At 36.8% G+C, this 20927-nt stretch overlaps 1 long non-coding RNA gene across 1 annotated transcript in view; it reads left to right on the top strand.

The window, feature by feature from the left end:
* The window catches only part of LOC136841801 (uncharacterized), a 518713-nt gene that overhangs the window by 54177 nt on the left and 443609 nt on the right, over positions 1 to 20927 (top strand). The gene's annotated exons all lie outside the window — the stretch shown is intronic.

The following is a 20927-nucleotide window of genomic DNA, read 5'->3' as shown; positions in this document are numbered from 1 at the left end:
TTCTTTGCTCCGTGATGGTGGATTTCCTCGCGGTTTGTGAGAATAAGTATACGCTTGTATACTTATTCTCAAGCGTGTATAACGTCTCATTTATCTCGACAGGATGTATTTGAGGCCCGGGGACGGCTGTTGGGGAGAGGGATGATTATATGTTCGAAAAACAAATATCATTACGGGGCGGTCTTGATTTTGTTATACGGCAGATGGTTGGGGAGATGTGATGCACATGATTCAGTGGCTGACTTCATCACCATCTTCTTCTTCTTCTTCTTCTTCTTCTTCTTCTTCTTCTTCTTCTTCTTCTTAGTTTAGAAGGCGACATGGCTCTACACTCAGAGGTATGGAAAGAAAATCCGGATATATTTGAGCTTCCTAAAGTATATGGGAGGTAAAACCATTGCTGCTGGGATTAGCAAATTATTCTCCGCTTACAGTGGTAGTTCTATTGTTTCTTTTTCATTACTAAATTATGTAACTCTCTCTCTCTCTCTCTCTCTCTCTCTCTCTCTCTCTCTCTCTCTCTCTCTCTCTCTCTCTATATATATATATATATATATATATATATATATGTGTGTGTGTGTGTGTATGTATATGTATATATATATAGATTATATATAAATATGTATACAGTATGTGTGTGTAAAAATATATATATATATATATATATATATATATATATATATATATATATATATATATATATATATATATATATATATATATATATATATAATGTATGTATGTGTATCTTGATACATATTAGATATTCGACTGTGGTAGGTGCCAGTCAAATTAGGTAGAACACACCTATAAATACATACGTACGTGAGCGCCTGTGTGCAACTTGTCACGTTTACCGTACTGCTGGTGTTCCGACCAGCGAAGTTAAGCTCATGTCAGGAGGTGGATGAGTGACCGACAAGGACTGTGATTATTATTATTATTATTATTATTATTATTATTATTATTATTATTATTATTATTATTATTATTATTCATTTACAAAAGAACTGTTAAGTAAAGAGAATTATACCAGAGTATATTCTAGGAAAAATTACTGTAGATACTATGGATGTACAGTGTAATGTTAAAAGCACTGAACAGGAAACAAAACTAAATGTATTATTTGAGATTGAATGAAAAAATAAGGAAAGTGGAGCTTGACCCAACGTGCCCTCACCTGTCAGTGTTGTGCAACTGTGCCAAGGCTATGAAACACCCCATGACTAGAAAATTTCAGCTACTCAGTCAGTGTACAATATGATGCCACAAAACGAGTTACCTGGTATAGCCAGGAGCCACGAAAAATTCCCCACACAAATATTTTTTCCTGTCAAACATTGCATTTTTAAAAGACTTCAGTCAGAAAGTTCCAGGCTTCATATGGTAAACACAGTGGCTATTATGTATGTATATATATATATATATATATATATATATATATATATATATATATATATATATATATATATATATATATATATATATAATATATATATATATATATATTCACATATAAGCTGAGTGAAAACCGGGGCTTTGAACTAGTACGTTCGTAGTTTATTCTACATTTTCAAGTTCACACTGAGTACAAAAGAAGTTGACAGAAATTTATATACCAAAAACAGAAGGGGGCGGGGTTACAGTTTGTTAATCTGGGCAGCATGTTCTTTAAACAACAAAGACAGGGACAAAGGATCAAGGGATAATCCAGGGTGGAGATTAACATTCCTGGTGGAAGTAGCTTCAATGAACACAGTCTCTAGCAGATCTCTTTTCCGATGGTCGTTGACCTTGTAGATTATTGTTGACTTATCCCAGTTCATCTCATGGCCGGTCTTAAGCCAATGATCCGTAATGCCATTATTTGATAAGCCTCTTGAAATGGCATATTTGTGTTGGGAGCTTCTTACTTTTAGTCCTTTTGATGTTTGACCAATATAAATCTTATTACATTCTTTGCAAGGAGTACTGTATACAATATTGTTTGAATTGTTTAGGCTATTCTTAATTAGTTTATTTCTCAAAATATTATTATATTAAATACTAAGTTTATATCAATAGTTTTTACAGTGGGCACTGCAGGAATGAAATTAGGATGAAATGGTAAACAGAGAATATTCTTAAGTTCTTTGTTAACACTAGTTGGATTGTAATATGTCTTTTTTGCTTTATTTTTACAAAGTTCTAAAAACTATAGAGGGTAACATAATGAATCTCATAATTTATCAAAAATTTTAAACTCTTCCAAAAATTCAGGACTACAAATTCTAAGAACTCTAAGATACATACTGGAAAATGTTGACACCTTAATTTGTTTAGCATGGTTGGAGTAAAAATGAATATATGACAAATTATTCGTGGGTTTCCTATATACTTTAAAACAAAAATTGGTGTTATTTCTAATAACTAAGGCATCCAGAAATGGTATACAATTATTTTCTTTATATTCTATTGTGAATTTTATGGATGGTTCAAGATTATTAATTGTTTGCAAGAAATCAGGAATATTTACATTTTCATTTACGATACAAAAACAGTCGTCTACATATCTAACCCAAAACACCTTAGAGAGTAGATTTTTTGGAATAAGTCTAGATTAAAAAAAACTCCATGTAATAGACAAAAGTGGCGAAAGAGGGTTCCCCATAGCCATACCAAATATTAGTTCATAAAAACTACCATTGAAAGTGAATTTACAATTTTTTAGACAAAGGGATATCAAATTAATAATAACATTGGTAGCTAATTCTAGATTGTACAAGTCCAAATGTTGTGATAAATATTGAAGTAAGTCATCAATAGGAGCTTTAGTAAATAAAGATGTCACATCAAAGTGGTTAACTTGTCGGTACTGGATAATTCAGTATGGGAAAGTACACGTTCCTTCATGCTGCAATGGATATATATATATATATATATATATATATATATATATATATATATATATATATATATATATATATATATATATATATATATATATATATATATATATATATATATATATATTGAAATCGCATTTAGGTATTTAGATGATTGTCTGGTACCTGTTTCTGTTGATGCAGTGACATCTCTTGCCTTCCCTAATTCAAACGGCGTTCATCGGGGTTCTGTTCTGTCATCCACTATGTTCTTACTCAGCTTCAGTAAATATCTGTATTCTGTATTCTCCACATTTTTCTTAATCAGTCGACCATATTCATGTCATTGTTTATTCAGCCAAATTAGAACTGTATGTCTTTGAATTCCAGCTCGTTTTAGTTTTGAGTAAAAGAAAACTATTGTGCCGGCTTTGGCTGTCCGTCCGCACTTTATTCTGCCCGCCCTCAGATCTTAAAAACTACTGAGGCTAGAGGGCTGCAAATTGGTATGTTGATCATCTACCCTCCAATCATCAACCATACTAAAATTGCAGGCCATAAACGTGCTTCTGGCAACGATATAGGACAGGCCACCACCGGGCCGTGGTTAAAGTATCACGGCCCCCGGCCCATGCAGCATTATACCAAGACCACCGAAAGATAGATCTATTTTCGGTGGCCTTGATTATGCGCTGTAGCGGCTGTACAGAAAACTCGATCGGGCCGAAGAAACTTCGGCGCAGTTTTTACTTGTTTTTGTTTGTACTTGTATTCAGATTGGAAATATTCGCATCTCTGTTTGCAAGAGTGGGTTGAGAGCAGTTTGTAGGTCTGTTTTTGTTTTAAACAAATCTATGGGCTAAAAACTCCATGCCTCTTTATAGTAAGCAATTTGTTGGTCTGTTTTTGAGTTTTAAACATATCTATGGGCTAAAAACTCCACATGGTTGATTTACAAGTATTCCCCTTTTCGTTTTACCAGTTTAACTGATGGAAGTAGTCTTCTTTATTTTTTCTTTCTGCCACGAAGCCACCCAGCAGAAGGAAGCTCACTACAGAATGATTTCCACTTCAGAGTTAAGTATATCTTAGTTTAACCAGACCACTGAGCTGATTAACAGCTCTCCTAGGGCTGGCCTGAAGGATTAGATTTATTTTACGTGGCTAAGAACCAATTGGTTACCTAGCAGCGGGACCTACAGCTTATTGTGGAACCTGAACCACATTATAGCGAGAAATGAATTTCTATCACCAGAAATAAATTCCTCTAATTCTTCACTGGCTGGTCGGAGAATCGAACTCGGGGCCAGCGGAGTGCTAGCTGAGAACGGTACCCACCCTTCTAATGAAGAACAATTTCCACCTCAGCTCACAGTTCAGTCGAGAGCATTCGAAGATCCAGAAGGCACAAGCGCCAATTCCAGTCAGCGCATTCAAATCAGTATGCAAGTTTTTACATAAATCTCCGGAGGTGAAGAGCGGAGCATATACGAGGAGCAATAAATCCTGCAAAACAAACTGATCTCCTCCTCTCAAGTGCCAATTATGGACCGCCCAAGATGACTCGTACGCGCCCTGACGGTGCAAAATAGTTTTGGCGAGCGTAATCGTAATATCGTAGTAGAATAATGGCGTCCCCAGTTTAAAGAAGTAGGAAAGAAATGGTGAACGCCGATGGGAGCCCTGTCATTTGGGCGACCGCAGGTCTCGTCATGTGGCCCGTCTGAAGGGCGCTCTCAAGGTGGGGAAATAACTGATTGCATATCATTAGCGGAGCGCGACGCTGTGATGACGATGATCATAATATTGATGATGATGTCCAGGGAGGGGAATCTAAACTATTGGGATCTCATGACGTCCGTTTTATTGACATGTGTGACGCTTGACAGGCGAGCCTCCCGAGATGGTCTCTTTCGAGACAGATGTGGCGTGGCGTGGATGCTGGCGGAAGGGACATTCAACCTTTTTGTTCGCCGCAGCATTTTTACATTGAATTGTATTAGAGTTGGTCTTTTGTTGTTCTCGTTGTGACACAAAGGGAGTTATTATTATTATTATTATTATTAGCAGCAGCAGTAGTAGTAGTAGTAATAGTAATGGGAACCTTTGTGACTTGTTGAATTGTTTCATTTTGGGCTAGGATGTCGTGCAATCGGAACCTCAGAGATTCAAGCGAAGATGCAATGCATTACTGCCCTGATAAAATTCCTGTGTTTTAATAATTTACATTTTGTACTGCGCATTTCTTTGGTTCATTTATGTTTTCTTTTTGATAAATGATCTTTTCTTTCTGTATTTCCCATTACCCTCTGTTACTTCTTTCTAATGGGCAACATATTCTTTGGAAGCTTGAATTTCAAGTCAGTAGCCCCTGTGGGCTTGTTCCATAATAATAATAATAATAATAATAATAATAATAATAATAATAATAATAATAATAATAATAGTAATAATAATAATAATAATGACTTTATCTTGTAAGGGGGTTGTGCCGTCAGTGCTCCTCATTTTACCTTGTAAGGGAGTTGTTTCATCAGTGCTCCTCATATGGTACACTGTAGGCGTCCCTAAAGGATTTCTGCGCCCTCCCTGCGGCCCCAAGCTGCACCTTCTTCGTAACCTTTGATTTTACCTCTATTCCCACTTCCCTTCTTCACCTTGCTGTTATTCCCACTTCCCTTCTTCACCTTGCTGTCCGACCACTAAAGCACTGAACGGCTGAAAGTGACCCAGTGTGCCTGGCTTTATGCCGAATTTTTTAAAATCATCAGCATCATTTGTAATGGCCTTACCGAACTGACAAAATATGATTTCAATCATATTTTCAAGAGCATCATTAGATACTTGTGAAAATCTAAGGGACTGACACTGAACTTTTCACCTAACAGTCATGTTATTATTATTATTATTATATTATTATTATTTATTATTATTATTATTATATTATTTTTTATTATTATTATTATTATTATTATTATTATTATTATTATTAATATTATTATTATTATTATAATAAAAGGGAGTGAATATAATTTCTCTCTCTCTCTCTCTCGTGTTTCCATTCAAGGGAAGAATACTATCCTAGGATCCACGTCCTTGGGCCTGTTCATGTTAATATTGAGGGGTGTTTGGAGTGAGGAATCTCATTTTAATTAATTTTCTGTTCCTTTGTAAAGGTGGAAGATTCCATGGCATTTAGTGTAATGCGAGCAAAGGTAGTACTAGGATATAAAATTATTTGAGCCGAATCTCTTTCGTACTGACAATCTCTGCGCTGTAAACTGACCTTATTTTGAGAATCTAGAAGCCTACAGGCAAACGAATTTGGTTAATGTCAAACATGACAGTTCGACCGCGAAATCTTTCATGGCTGTGTACAAAGTGTGTTGCATAGAGGACATTGTTAAGGGTCGCTGTTGCGAAAGTCCATATCGGTCTCCGGCTCTCTGCGATCTCAGAATTTGTTATTCCCTTATTAGCACCGCAGTAATGCTTAATCACTTTTGGCGATCTGTTTTTGCCATTATGGTATAGTTTTTCGTACGAAGGAGGGTATATAATAAGGGATATCACTTTCGCACCATCCTCCAAAGACTGCCGGAAAGCAGTTACAGGTAAATGTGAGTAAGAGTGCTTGCTTGCTTGCTTAAAGCCGGCTTAATGTAACAACTTCGACCACACACAACTAGTTACCTATTTGCGTAGAAGACTGAATTTTGCTGTGATATTTCACTCAAGTTTGATTTCTCCAGTCAAGATATCATTCGATGCGAATGCCTTTCGAACAGTCATTCTTTCAATCGAATATCATTCTTTCCCTGTAAACAAGCTTGAATTGGTCCATCCCTATACTCCAGGCCTCCCCCCCCCCGCAGAAAATTTTCACAAATGCGTGACTGGGAATTTTTTATTTCAAGAATTAATTTTTTTTTTATTTTATCTAATAATTTTCCGAGCATGAATTAACATACTGCAAAACAAATGGATGAATGGAAAATGAAGAAATAGAAATAAAGGCAATTAATCAATACGTAGAACGTTTCATGCAAGAATAAATCAGTTTAATGAATTCTTTCTGTCCCAGCCTCCCTCGAAATCATTTATTTTTTTCTTTGACATTTTTTTACTTATCATTTTTCCTGTTTTCCACATGCAAACGTACGCAGCATAAATGGCAAAAAACAAAACTACGCTTTTGGAGAAAAAAAAAATATATATATATTTTGTAAGTGCATATACATTTTATTTCTTGATGAAAAAGAGAAACAACAAAAGTGGCCTATGTGTGATAGAATAAAAAAGTAGTTCCGAGCCGTTCGGCGCTGAAACAAAACAGCGGACGAGATCAAATGCTCCGTAAATGAACTTCAAAAGAACACCTTTTTGATATCCTTGTTAACCTCCGTTGGAAAGGGAGGCCTAAAAGGAATAGTTTCGCTTTGGTTTCGCGTTTGTGAGAGCGGGAGCATAATGCGAGCGGACCGTACGTCAGGCGTTTATGTAAAGGAAAGTGGGTTTGTCCCCAAAAATACACTGCGCGCCTTTTGTGTTCGCTGTGCTGCTGTTCTCCAAACGCCGAAGGTTAAAAGTCAGGGCTAAGTGTCGCCAGTTGACCGTGAGGGTGGTCTGACGTGGACCTCTGGACTCAGGTTCGATTAAGCTGGCTACAAGGTGGTCAAAGGTGTACGAAGCCTGAGAAGAATGTATTTTTTTTTTTTTTTTTGTAGGATATCAGATGTCATGTTTTTGTATTATGTCTACAATAGTAAACTGTCATGGACTTGTTTCCTTTTTTCGCAGGTTTTATTTTGTAGGCTTGTATTATAACTTCCAAGGTTTATTTTTGTTATTTTCAGCTCCATCCTACATGTTAATTTTTACTATATTGCACGTTTATTATAACTCCACACTCAGTATGAAGTTCAAATGTATAGTCCATGTTATCATAATCAGTATTCGAATTTAGCGTCGAAAAATGGATTATTACGTCCTGTAGGATTTTGCTCCACCAATACTGGAGTTGCAGGAGGGACTTCAACTTCGCCTTTGGCTTAGTTATGCTGCCAAGGGGTTCTCTCCATTAACCGGTAAGGTGCACACGACCTTTTGAAGTCATTAGTTTGACAAGATCACGGTTTTTGGGCATTACTGCTGACTGGCCCTGTTATCACACCCTAACCGGGTTTGCTCCAGGCGTGGAGTTTAACATTGAAACTATTGAGGGGATGTTTGGACCCCCTGTGTAAGTGTGGATGTGTTGTTTTCATTTTGTAATAGTGTAATTGTTTTGGGCATTATTGTGTAAGGGCAACTGTGTTTTTGGATATTTAAGTATTAAGAGGTTCACGTGTCATTTCTGTCTAATGTTTATGTATTAAATATTAAGTGGTTTTTTGTCAGCGTTTGTTTGTTCCCCTTGAATCAGTTTTCACATTGTGGTATTTGTCTGCACGATTCCACTCATTGTGGACTTCGTTGCTGTATGGTGAACATTGGTGTTTAAAGATTTGGAAGTGTTTATGGTGTGATGGTCAAAGAGGACATTATAGTTGCAACTAGCTTTATATATACATAGTTTATATATATAAAATATTGTATACACTGTATATATATATATGTGTGTGTGTGTATATATAGATTATATATATACTGTATATTCCCGGTGTTCTTTAAATGAAATTTGCTGTATATCGGCGATAAATGAAGAAAGGAAATCGAGCTCGTCTATTTACGAGTAACAGTGGACAATGGACAGGAAATATCCAACAATATTCCACTGAGACGAGCATATCACAGACGTGTCTCTGCGTCGAATAATATCGTCCATCGGCTGTCACTTCGAGGCTTTTAGGCAGCATCCAAGACAAAGCTGAGTTCAGACTAGGAATAATAACACAATATAATTCAATCAAGACACGTTTATGTATGAAGTGATGCAAGAAGCATCTAGCGCATCTGTCAGGGAAGTAAGTAACTGTACCTCCAAGAAATCAAGTATTTGATTACCTCTTCATCGGCCGTTTTACGTCTTCTTTGAGTATCATACCTCAAAGAATCATCACAAGAGGAATCCTTTCACCTCCTTCGTGAAGGTTCAAAGTAGATCACGGAAGTTAAAAGTTGTTTCGAACAATGAAGCATTCAGGCATTGAGAAACTGGAGAGGCATTCCGTAATAGAATGATTGATTGCGAGATGAAATTCTCTCTTCCTTCAAAAGCTGTCAGGTTTTGTTTACAGCAATGAAGCACCTTGGCGCTATTATTCATCTACTTTACTGTCGGCTACAGGAGTAGATGGAGAACAATTTCCGTTTAGGATCTGCAGCTGTGGTCAAATAGTCTTAGGAGAAACGTACTTTGAGATCAGTGGAGATCGAAAGGTTTTGAAACTTAGTTCTTAGAGATCGAAAGGTGCTGGAAGTAAAGTCCATTGTGATCACAAGGTGCCAGAAGTATAATTCCTTGTGATCAAATGCTGGAAGTAAAGTCCATTGAGATCACTGGGTGGCGGAAGTAAAATCCCTTGTGATCAAAATGCTGGAAGTAAAGTCCATTGTGATCATAAGGTGCCAGAAGTAAAATCCTTTGTAATGTAAATATTGGAAATAAAGTCCATTGTGATCACAGGGTGCCGGAAGTAAAATTATTTGTGTTTGGAATGCTGAAAGTAAAGTCCATTGTGATCACAAGGTGCAGGAAATAAAATCCTTTGTGATCGGAATGCTATAAGTAAAGTCCATTGTGATCAAAAGGTGCCAGAAGTAAAATCCATTGTAATAAAAATACTGGAAGTCCATTGTGATCACAAGGTGCCAGAAGTAAGATCCTTTGTAATAAAAATAATGTAAGCTAAGTCCATTGTGATCACAAGGTGCCGAAAGTAAACTCCTTTGTGGTTGGAATGCTAGAAGTAGTCAATTGTGATCATAAGGTGTTGGAAGTAAACTCCTTTGCTATGAAAATGCTGGCATTTAAGTCCATTGTGATCACAAGGTGTCGGAAGTAAAATCCTTTTGTGATCAAAATGCTGGATGTAAAGTCCATTGTGATCATAAGGTGCCAGAAGTAAGATCCTGTGTAATAAAAATGCTGGAAGTAAAGTTCATGGTGATCACAAGGTGCCAGAAGTAAAATACTTTGTAATAAAAATGCTGGAAGTAAAGTTCATGGTGATCACAAAATACTTTGGTAAAAATGCCAAGAAAGTTCATGGTGATCAAAATACTTTGTAATAAAAATGCTGGAAGTAGTCCATTGTGATCATAAGGTGCCAGAAGTAAGATCCTTCGTAATAAAAATACTGTAAGTAAATTCCCATGTGATCACAAGGTGCGGGAAGTAAAATCCTTTGTGATCGGAATGCTGGAAGTAAAGTCCTTGGTGACGCAATATGCTGGAAGCGAAATCCTTAGAGATGGCAAGATGTTTTAAGTAAGGTCCTCCGTGATGACAAGATGCTAGAAGAAAAGCCATTCGTGATTGCATGATGCAGGAAGAAAAGTCCTTAGAGCTTGACGCATGGTGGAAGGAAAGTCCTTAGAGGTCGAAGATTCTTGAAGAAATCCTTAAGATTGACAAAGTCTGAAATTAAAGTTCTTAGAGATCGAAAGATGTTAGACTTCAAGTCCTGTGAGATCGAAGAATACTAGAATTAAAATCCTTGGTGAAACAAGGATGCTGGAAGTAAACCCCACAGAAACCAAAAGATAATTAAAGTAAAGTCCTCATAGGTCAAAGACTGCTGGAAGTAAAGTCCACATAGGTCAACAAAGACTCCTGGAAGTAAAGTCTGCATAGTTCAACAAAGACTGCTGGAAGACTAGTCTGCATAGGTCAGCAAAGACTACTGGAAGTAAAGTCCTCATAGGTCAACAAAGACTGATGGAAGTAAAGCCCACATAGGTCAACAAAGACTGCTGGAAGACTAGTCTGCATAGGTCAACAAAGACTACTGGAAGTAAAGTCCTCATAGGTCAACAAAGACTGATGAAAGTAAAGTCCACATAGGTCAACAAAGACTGCGGGAAATAAAGTCTCCTTATGTTAAAGACCGCTGGAAGTAAAGTTTGCATAGGTCAAAGACTGCTGGAAGTAAAGTCTGTATAGGCCACAGACTGCTGGAAGTAAAGTCTGTATAGGTCAAAGACTACTGGAGCAAAAGTCTGCATAGGTCAAAGACTGCTGGAAGTAAAGTCTGTATAGCTCAAAGACTGCTGGAAGTAAAAGCCTCACAGGTCAAAGACTGCTGGAAGTAAATTCCTCATAGACAGACGAATTGTTGAGGCAAAGTCCTTAGACATCGAAAAGTGGACCTGAATTACTTAGCGACCGAATAGAATACTCAGAGATCGAAGAATGATGAGAGCAAAGTCCTAAAAGATTGGAGGGTGCTGGACGTAAGTCTTTGGAGATCGCAGTGATGACGCCTCAAATTGTTGTCCTTCAAGTATGTTTTATGAAGAACAGCAAAATACAATGATAAAAGTACAATGACTCCAGAAATGACGCCATTGGGATGAAAGTCTTTCATACTTTCTTGAGGCAGCAACTGAAAGGTCAGAAATGACCACAGGCTTTGGAGTCTTCCTGTAAAGTGAGGTCAACGGTTTCGATTTTTTTCTGTAAAATAAGGCACCTTTCAATTTTTGAAATAGAAAATATTACCGAAATGCTAAAGAACATTGGGAGCTCGATCGTTAATTTAGAGACTTTCTTTAAAGTGATAAACTTTCGACAGTGTGATGGAAGACATTACTAAAAGGTGGAAAATTATGACACTTATCGATCAGTGGTTTTGGGACTCTCTAGAAAGTGATGCTTTTGAGCCAGTCGGTAAAGTGATAGATTTACCAACATCTGTTGGTAAATGTTACTAAAACGGTGATAACATACTGCAGTTAACCTTGTGTAGGTGAAAAATGACACTGGGTGGAGATGATACAATTCTCTCATCTAAGGCACAAGGGTAGTTTTTCTGAGATAAACAATCCCTTTTCTTCCTCACTGACATACACGGTTGTAGTGGTATGTATCAGAAATGTCTGATAACAAAACTCATAAAAAAATACAAAAAATAAACCATTGGGATGTCTTGTATCTTGGAAATAAATTTGACACCAACCACAGCCTTACCACAACCTTGAGAAAATCCGGAGGGGAGTCCCAGACGTCGTTTATTCCCATTATTATCAGTGAAAAGATGTCTTGAGTCGACAGCTAAAAGAAAAATTTCGCGAAAAAAATGAGAGCATTTCAGGCTCCATTAACGAAACTTTAATTGAGGTAGATTTGATCTAATTAAGATAGATTTGATCTGTTTTCCAGCAGACCTACAGATTCCAGCGCGGGTACTGATAATCGTCCATCTTACAATACCTAAAATTACTCGGCCAATTACAAGCCGTCGATGATTTCTGCAACAGCGAAGAAGACGTTTTATGTTGAAACTGGACCCCGCAGCAGCATTCTGCCTTGTCACGTAACATGTGAGTCTCGGCGTATTTTGGGTGGATCCTCTTCCTTCGCTCGAGTCTCTGATCATCATCCACCTCTTCTCTGACCTCTGTGAAGGATGAAAAATAGATGAACAGGCCTCTCTCTTTTCTTCTCAACACAAGACTTTGTCGCTTCTTCCCTACGATGGAGGAAGGATAAATAAATAAAAGTATATAAACCTATTCATTTGAAGAGTGACTAAGGTTGGTTAGTGAGGTTGGTATCTTGATAAATCATGTTGGGCCACAATGGTAGTGTGGAGGTGTGGAACGTCTCTTCGTCGTAAGTTAGGTAATTTCAAGTCAGAGTGGGTTAGGTTAGGTAATGGTACATGACCTCAGTACCTTTAATAAATAAATATATTTTGTTGACAAGGTCTTTCTAAAGCATTTAGGAAGGTATTTGGTGAAAGGGAACGTAACTTTGAATATATCAGATCTTGGTTTTTAATGATACATCTAAAAGCATCAAAAAGATGCACCTCGTAGGGGAGTAGTGCCGTCAGTGTACCTCACGCCGTGCACTCTAGGCTTTACTTAAGGGTCTTTGCACCGTCCCTTCGGCTTCTGGCTACAACCTCTTTCATTCCCTTTACTGAACCTCTGTTCATATTCTCATCCTTGCAACTTACTTTCCATAGTGCAACTGCGAGGTTTTCCTCCTGTCCCAGTGCATGGCCTAGGGCCTAAATTTTATATTTCATTCCGTTCCAAAAATATTTATTTTAAATTCACTGTGAGGTGCAGCTCCGCCATTAAGAAGTGGGTCTAACGTTGAACTTTATTCTGCTGTACTATAAAAGTCAAACCAATAATATAATTTTTTTCAATTATCATATTGTTTTTGTGTAAAGTGTTATAAAGCCCATTGAATATCTCTACTACTAGGAATTACCTGAAAGATATATGTGTGTGTGTGTGTGTGTGTGTGTGTGTGTGTGTGTGTGTGTTGTATATATATACAGTCTGATTGAGGCTGCCCATACAAACACCGAATACGGTATACTTTGCAGCGTTATATTTCGAAAACCACAGTTTCCCTCAACGGAGTAAAATCTACCCCCTTTGGTGTTTTTATGGGTAATCTTTATTGGGAATATATATATATATATATATATATATATATATATATATATATATATATATATATAATATAGAGAGAGAGAGAGAGAGAGAGAGAGAGAGAGAGAGAGAGAGAGAGAGAGAGAGAGAGAACTGCCATGCCATTTCAATTACTCATTTCACTGTTTGATATTCCTATGTTTAGCGTCTTCGATTAACGTTTCCATAATCTTGATGAAACTTCATTTTAAATTTCCGCTTGTGAGGAGAGAGAGAGAGAGAGAGAGAGAGAGAGCACATCTTTTTAAGGATATGTTCCCGACGCTTTATGGGAGGGCATAAATACAAGTAATAGTGATAATAAAGAGAAGAAATATGGTCTCTAATATGAAGGATGGTTGTAATGGTTGGTAGGGTGATGAGACTAAGGAATACGGGTGGAAAAAAAAAGGAAAAAAAGATGTCACGACGTTGATATGATATGAGTGGTTTTATGTAATGGACAAACAGAAATTCATCTCCATGAAGTTAGAGATGAATCACTTTGTGAGGAAATCGAAACTGGAAATCCACAGATGTGGAAACCTATTTCCCTGTAAGCAGAAGTCGAGGGAAAGGTCCACTGACTGAGTCCCTTCGGCCCCTAGCTGCTGCAACCCCTTTCATTCCTTTTACTGCACCTCCGTTCATATTCTCTTTCTTTCATCTGACTTTCCACCCTCTCCTAACAGTTGTATCATAGTGCAACTGTGAGGTTTTCCTACCTTGACACCTTTAAGACTTTTTTTACTCTCAGTTTCTCTTTCAGAGAGAAAGTTGAATTGTGAACACGTTGCATAAAAAAAGTAACTGACCCCGTGACACTATACTAGGCTTACTGTTCTTAAAGTGATGCACAACCATTCACAAACAAAATACAAAATACTGATATATATATATATATATATATATATATATATATATATATATATATATATATATATATATATATATATATATATATATATATATAGAGAGAGAGAGAGAGAGAGAGAGAGAGAGAGAGAGAGAGAGAGAGAGAGAGAGAGAGAGAGAGAGATCATTTCGATTTGTTTGCCGAGATGTCTATCAGACTTAAGCCTAAGGCAGGTAATTTTCCGTATTTTGTAACAATTTTGTTTTGTTTAACCTATATATCTGAAATGAATAAGAAGGGATTTACAAAATACGTAAAATAAATAATTCTCTACAAGTGAATTCATTCATAAATAATTCACTATAAATCTCTTCATGAAAAGTTCTGCTGGTCACAAGTATTATACAGTTGTGATATTTGCAGAGGTTAGTAGTGTACTTTCACAGACCTGTCTACAAATGTCTCTTAGATGAGAATAAAAATAGATGCAATTGCTGATAACCTTAGAAGAATGTCAAAATCTTTTGATTGACTACGATAGCTGTAAAATGAAAAATAACATTGAAAACGGGATAGGAGGGAAATTTTCCAAATACACCAACTATAATAGTCATCATGTGAGGTGGCTTCATGCGTTTACGATTAAGTTGCTTAATAGCACTTTTATAGTCTGCCATTAATGAGATTTTGGAAAGTGCTGCAGAATTATTTTTGACTGAGTGTGCAATACCAATCAGGGCATGTACTGAAATGTACAACGCACAAATAACAAAAAAATAACGCTTTTATCCCGAAGTGCTTAGGTTAATCGTTAAGAGAGACTAGCTCCTCTGCTTGGCGCATTGGAACAAGCGGTTTCTGCTCAGTAAAATATCGCACCATACACATCTGACGTCACAATCTTACTTTGCTATAATGATGCTAATCTGGTGTATAGCTTCAGGCGTCTAGTAGCATTAACTGAGCTTGTGAATAGTGTACATAATTCAATCTTCTGATCCTTTGTGTTGTGGTGCTTTCGTGCTAAAGTTCACAGATGTGTTAAATGTTCTGCAGAATTCAGAGGCAAGCTTGTTTTCAGTATGATGAACATCACGCATGAAACTGAACTATGTCTGGGACTGCCTAAAGTTGTTGAATTTGCAAAGTTGGTTGTCACCACACCTGCTACAACTGCAGCTATGGAAAGGGTTTTTCTGCTTTGAAGGAAATAAAAAACGTATTGCTGAAGTATACAACAGAAGAAATCATTAGTCTAGACATCAGCACCATAGCCTGTATGTCTTTCGAAAAATCTGCTTGAAATGTTGAAAGTGAAACACATTTTATGTTGAAGTGACAGAGAAGTTTACGGGAAAAATATATGAGGGTAGAATTCAGTTATATATATAAACAAAATTCTCAGTAGGAATGACAGAGGGAGCAGAAATCACACGGCATGAGAAAGGTTAGTTCTGTGTATTCTCATATACCGGTAGTACCAGGATATTGCGTATTTTAGAGCCTTGATGGCCAAGTCGGTTAGAGCAGCAGCTTCGGTCTTCATAGAGGTCTGTGGTGGGGTTCAGATCCGCAGCTGACCGATCTGAGAGGCGGACACTTTGCTTTCCGTGTAGACACCCTGGGATTATGTATATTACCAACGGATAGGTTTGCTTAAAAGCAAATGGGTGTTACAGACTAATACATACACAACAAAGCCACTCCAACATCTCCTAAAAACATAACAGACACCTCACACGTCTCTAACTGTCGACCTAACCGCGCAACAACTTCTCGCTGCTGGGAGAAAGGGCGCTGGTGACTGGTACAATACATGTACATACGCTACCGGGGTCTAATCGATGACAGGCAGGACAGCCGATCGAGACTACGTTCTAACCCAAAGCCAAATCAAAGTCCTTCAAAAGAAGGCATCGTGCTTACCCCATACAAAATGGGAAAAAAGCACGTTAAAAGAAGAAGACCAGGATGTTGCGTATTTTACCAACTTATTACTAAAGTGCAGTAAAACCTTTTATTGATTTATTTCATGTTTTGAAATGATACTTTACAATTAGTAAACCATTGTTAATCTGTATGAGAGAATAGGTTGTGGGCAAAGTAATGATACAGTGCACTGTATAGGAATAATCGAATCGATTAGGCTACTTAACTTTGCTACATAGCATGACCAATATCTTAAGTCAGGCACAACACACACACACACACACACACACAGACACACACATACACACACTCACACTGCAATACAGTATGTTGTAGGCACAACCTACACGTCAGTGCCTCCACTCCAAAGCCACTCCTTACCATTTTCCATTCACTCCAACAACCGTCCGACAACCACTCCGGGTACAACCGCCTTTCTCTCCCACTCAGCGCAAATGTCAACTGAACGAAAATTTCCCCTGATTGCGGTTTCGGCGTGAATGTCATTCAGAGACGAAGAAGGGTAAGAGGAGAACTGAAAAATAATCACACTGTACCACAGGGCGCTTATGGTTTCTGAAATTGCAAAATCAGTTGCTCTTTATGATTTTAGTCTCTGTTACACTTTACAGTATACAGCGCATTTACAAAATTAAAAATTACGTTTGTAACTTTATACTACAACTTTATGCGTTATACATTTACAATATGATTGAGCAACAAGAAATGATTGTTATCAACTATAAAAGTCTTCAAAATCCGTCACTCTTGCGTGATTAGACCTGAGTTATTATTATTATTATTTTTTTTTGTACTATGCACCTGCAACTGATGGAGGTGCCTGTTATAGTTGAAAATCGCCTGTACCCATTTCGGACTGTAGTGGACTTCGTAAGCTTCATGAAAACTCATGTTCACGAATATATATTATATGTATATTTATATTATGTATATATATATGTATATACTGTATATATATACATATATACAGTATATATATATTAACGTCCTTTGAGGTCACCACGTTATTAAAAACCTTACAGAAGAAAATGACAAATGTTTATTATGCCAGCGCAAATCCAACATGAAGTAGACTCGGCAATTTAAAGACTGAACGTGGAATTGATATTTTCTTGTTTCTTTGCAGCGACCGTTCAATCGAGGCTAAATTGTATTTTTGTGTTTTACATTTCATCCGTTCTCTCTGGGCTCTTGCCACTTATTTAGCTGTCCAACTTCTTTAACTTTCCGTAGCTCCAGTTTTATCTCTCATGAATTTTTGAATCCCTTGACTAAGTTCCATGATAGCCTTCAAATGTAACACATTTTCTTTGTTTCAATGTTATATAAACAATTGTAGTCCGAAAATGCTATTGGCTGGTCTTGTTAAACTGTTAGCTATTGTGGCCTAGAAATGTTCCTGGATGTCTTGTTCAACTATCATATTCTAATAATGAAACTCCCTGCCCTTGTGCGTCTACTGTAGGCTAAGAATGCTACTGGTTAGCCCTGTTAAACTGCTGTAGCCTAGAAATGTTACTCACTTGTTTAGGTAAACTGTTGTCATTAACAAAGGACACTGCCTGGTCTTGTTAATCAATTCTAGCCCATAAATACTAATATCTGATCTGGTTAAACCAAGTAGTCTAGAAGTGTTGTTGCCAAATCTCGTTAATCTTTTTTAAACTAAAACTATTTTGGACAAAAAACGCAGATGATTGGTCTTGTTAAACTGCTGTAGCCTAGAAACGTGACTGGAAAGCTCGGCAATCTATTGTAGCCTGAAAATGCAGATTGCTAGTTTAATAAAATATCGAAGCCAATGGATGCAAGTGGCTGGTCCCATTCAACTAATGTAGCCCGTAAACGTGACTTACTGTTCTCATTAAACTGTTGTAGTATAGATATGCAACTGGCTGGTCTTGCTAATGTTTTATAGCCTAGAAATGCGACTGTTTGGGCTTCTGCTAATTAACTTAGAAATATTAGGCTTATTCGCTAGTGTTGTTAAACTATTGCAGCCTATATATAAAGCGACTATTAGTTTTGTTACATTATCGTAGCCTAGAAATGGAACTGGCTAGTCCCGCTGAACTCTTGCGTGGCAGTTATAAATAGCAACAAAAGAATTAAAGTGAATACCTGCAGTGGTGGTATTCAGCCATCCCAGGGGACCCGCAAGAACGTAGCCTATAGAATACGAGCATCCAAAGGCAACACGAGGGGAAAGTGTGTCCGGTGGTCAAGGCTCAACCAGAAATCGTTGGCTCAAACTCCCGTCGCTCCCATGAGGTCGAAGCGAATGAAAAGTCCTTTAGACGTGAATATGTCATGGAACGTAAATTTGCTCCGAGTCCCCGAGGGCGAGGAGAGCGCGTTCAACTTCGGTCCTGGGCGAATTAAACAAAATTTCACTGGGTCTGTCCTTTAAATAGAATGCCCTTCATCTTTTTGCTCAGATCTTTGGCTATAATTCGGAGGATCTCAGTGGGATGGTTGTTAAAATATTTTGTCATTCAGTGTTTTAATAGATAGGTTATTTTTCCCTCGATTTCCCTGGGTCTGTCTTGTAAATAGAATTCCCTCCATCTTTTTGCTCAAATTCTTTGTTTAAACTCAGTGGATTCAGTGAGATGGCTATTAAAAGATTTTGTCTTAGTGTTTTAATAGATAGGTTATTTTTCCATTGATTTCACTGGGTCCGTCCATAGAATGTCCATCTTTCTGCTAAAAAAAATATATTTTTTTAATTTATGGATTTCAGTGAGAGGGCTGTTATAATAGAACGTCATTCAACTTACTGATAAAGATTTTTTTGTAGATTTTCGTTCAACTTTCTTATGAATATGTTATTTTTTCCTTGCTCTCAGTGGGCTTATCTTGAAATTATAACATTATTCAACTCTTAAATTTCGATTGGCACCTCTTGGTATAACTTGAGAACAGAACATTATTCAACTGCTAATATGCAATTCTCTAAAGAATAACTCTGCTATTCTCTTTCTTGTATTTAATGTACGACATGCTAAGTTTCATATTTGTACATGTAAGTTTATTTTTTGTCAATACAGATCGACTGGCACTTGCGTCTCGAATTTTTCAAACGCGCCACCAATTATAGTGGAAGATAATTTTTTCTTAAAGCCCTTACACAACGCTACTGATTCACTAGGCGTGATTTTTCTGGGAAAGGAAGGACCAAATTAGACATTCTATATTTTTTATAGAATTTGTTTATAAACGGTCATCACTGTTTATATATATTTGTATATATATATATATATATATATATATATATATATATATATATATATATATATAAACAAACATGAATATATAATTTCATATATTTTATATATATATATAATATATATATATATATATATATATATATATATATATATAAACAAACATGAATATTCATGGAATATAGTAATGGTTCACTTTAACGAAATGAAACTTAATAAGATTACCTCGTACTATAAAGAGCACCATAAAATAAAATGAAAAGAATCAGGTTTTGTATGACATTTCTTTTTATTAGCGTTCTGTTGCGATTTGTTGACAGCATTTTATTTGTAAAATATTAGTGTTAACAAAGTGCAACAACAGTTACCAACAACAATAGGCACGAAACCAACATCAGGAACAACAACAAAGAGATAATGAAACAGTAATAATAATTTACGATAACCATGACTATAGCAACAAGAGGAATGATGATAATATATGTAGATGACAATAATGAAACAAAGCAATAATGAATATGTTAATAATGTCATAAAAAAGTCATAATGTATTAATGACGACGACTATAGCAGCAAGGGACATGAAAATGTTTATGTAAATAATTATGATGAAAAAAACAACAAAAGAAACAAGGATGGTGATAATAACAGCAACAGTGACAATAACAAGAAAGAGACAGGCAACGCAAATACAACAACAAGAGCAACAACAACAACAGGTGCATGAAATAAATCGACCGAAATAAGGATAGCAATAATAACAGCAACAACGACAATAACAGGAAAGGGGCAGACGACGAAAATACAACAACAACAAGAGCAACAACAACAACAGGTGCAGGAAATAAATGGACCAAATTAAGGAAAGCAATAATAACAGCAGTGATGACAATAACAAGGAAGAGACAGGCAGTGTAAAGACAACATCAACAACTACAGCAACAGCAACAAGAACAACTAAAGCAACAACAGGCTCATGAAATAAATGAACCGAAATAAAGATAGCAATAACAACAGCAACAATAACAAGAAAGAGACATGCAACGAAAAGACAACAACAAGAGCAACAACAGCAACTACAAGAGCAACAACAACAGGCGCATGAAATAAATGGACAAAAATAAGGATAGCAATAATAACAGCAACAATGACAATAACAAGAAAGAGACAGGAGACGAAAATACAACAACAACAAGAGCAACAACAACAGGCTCATGAAACAAATGGAACAAAATAAGGATAGCGGTAACAACAGCAACAGTGACTATAACAAGAAAGAGACAGGCAACGAAAATACAACAACTACAACGAGAAGAGCAACAACAACAACAACAACAACATGAGCAGGCGCGCGAAATAAATGGAGCGAAATCAAGACCGGGAAAAACGCGATGGTTGTTCTGCAGCGCGTATGAGAGATTCGCTTCTCTTTGT

The sequence above is a fragment of the Macrobrachium rosenbergii genome, chromosome 9, assembly GCF_040412425.1.
Source record: "Macrobrachium rosenbergii isolate ZJJX-2024 chromosome 9, ASM4041242v1, whole genome shotgun sequence".
Lineage (NCBI taxonomy): Eukaryota > Metazoa > Arthropoda > Malacostraca > Decapoda > Palaemonidae > Macrobrachium > Macrobrachium rosenbergii.
The sequence above is the reverse complement of the archived record's forward strand: the minus strand, read 5'-3'. Positions and strand labels throughout refer to the sequence as shown.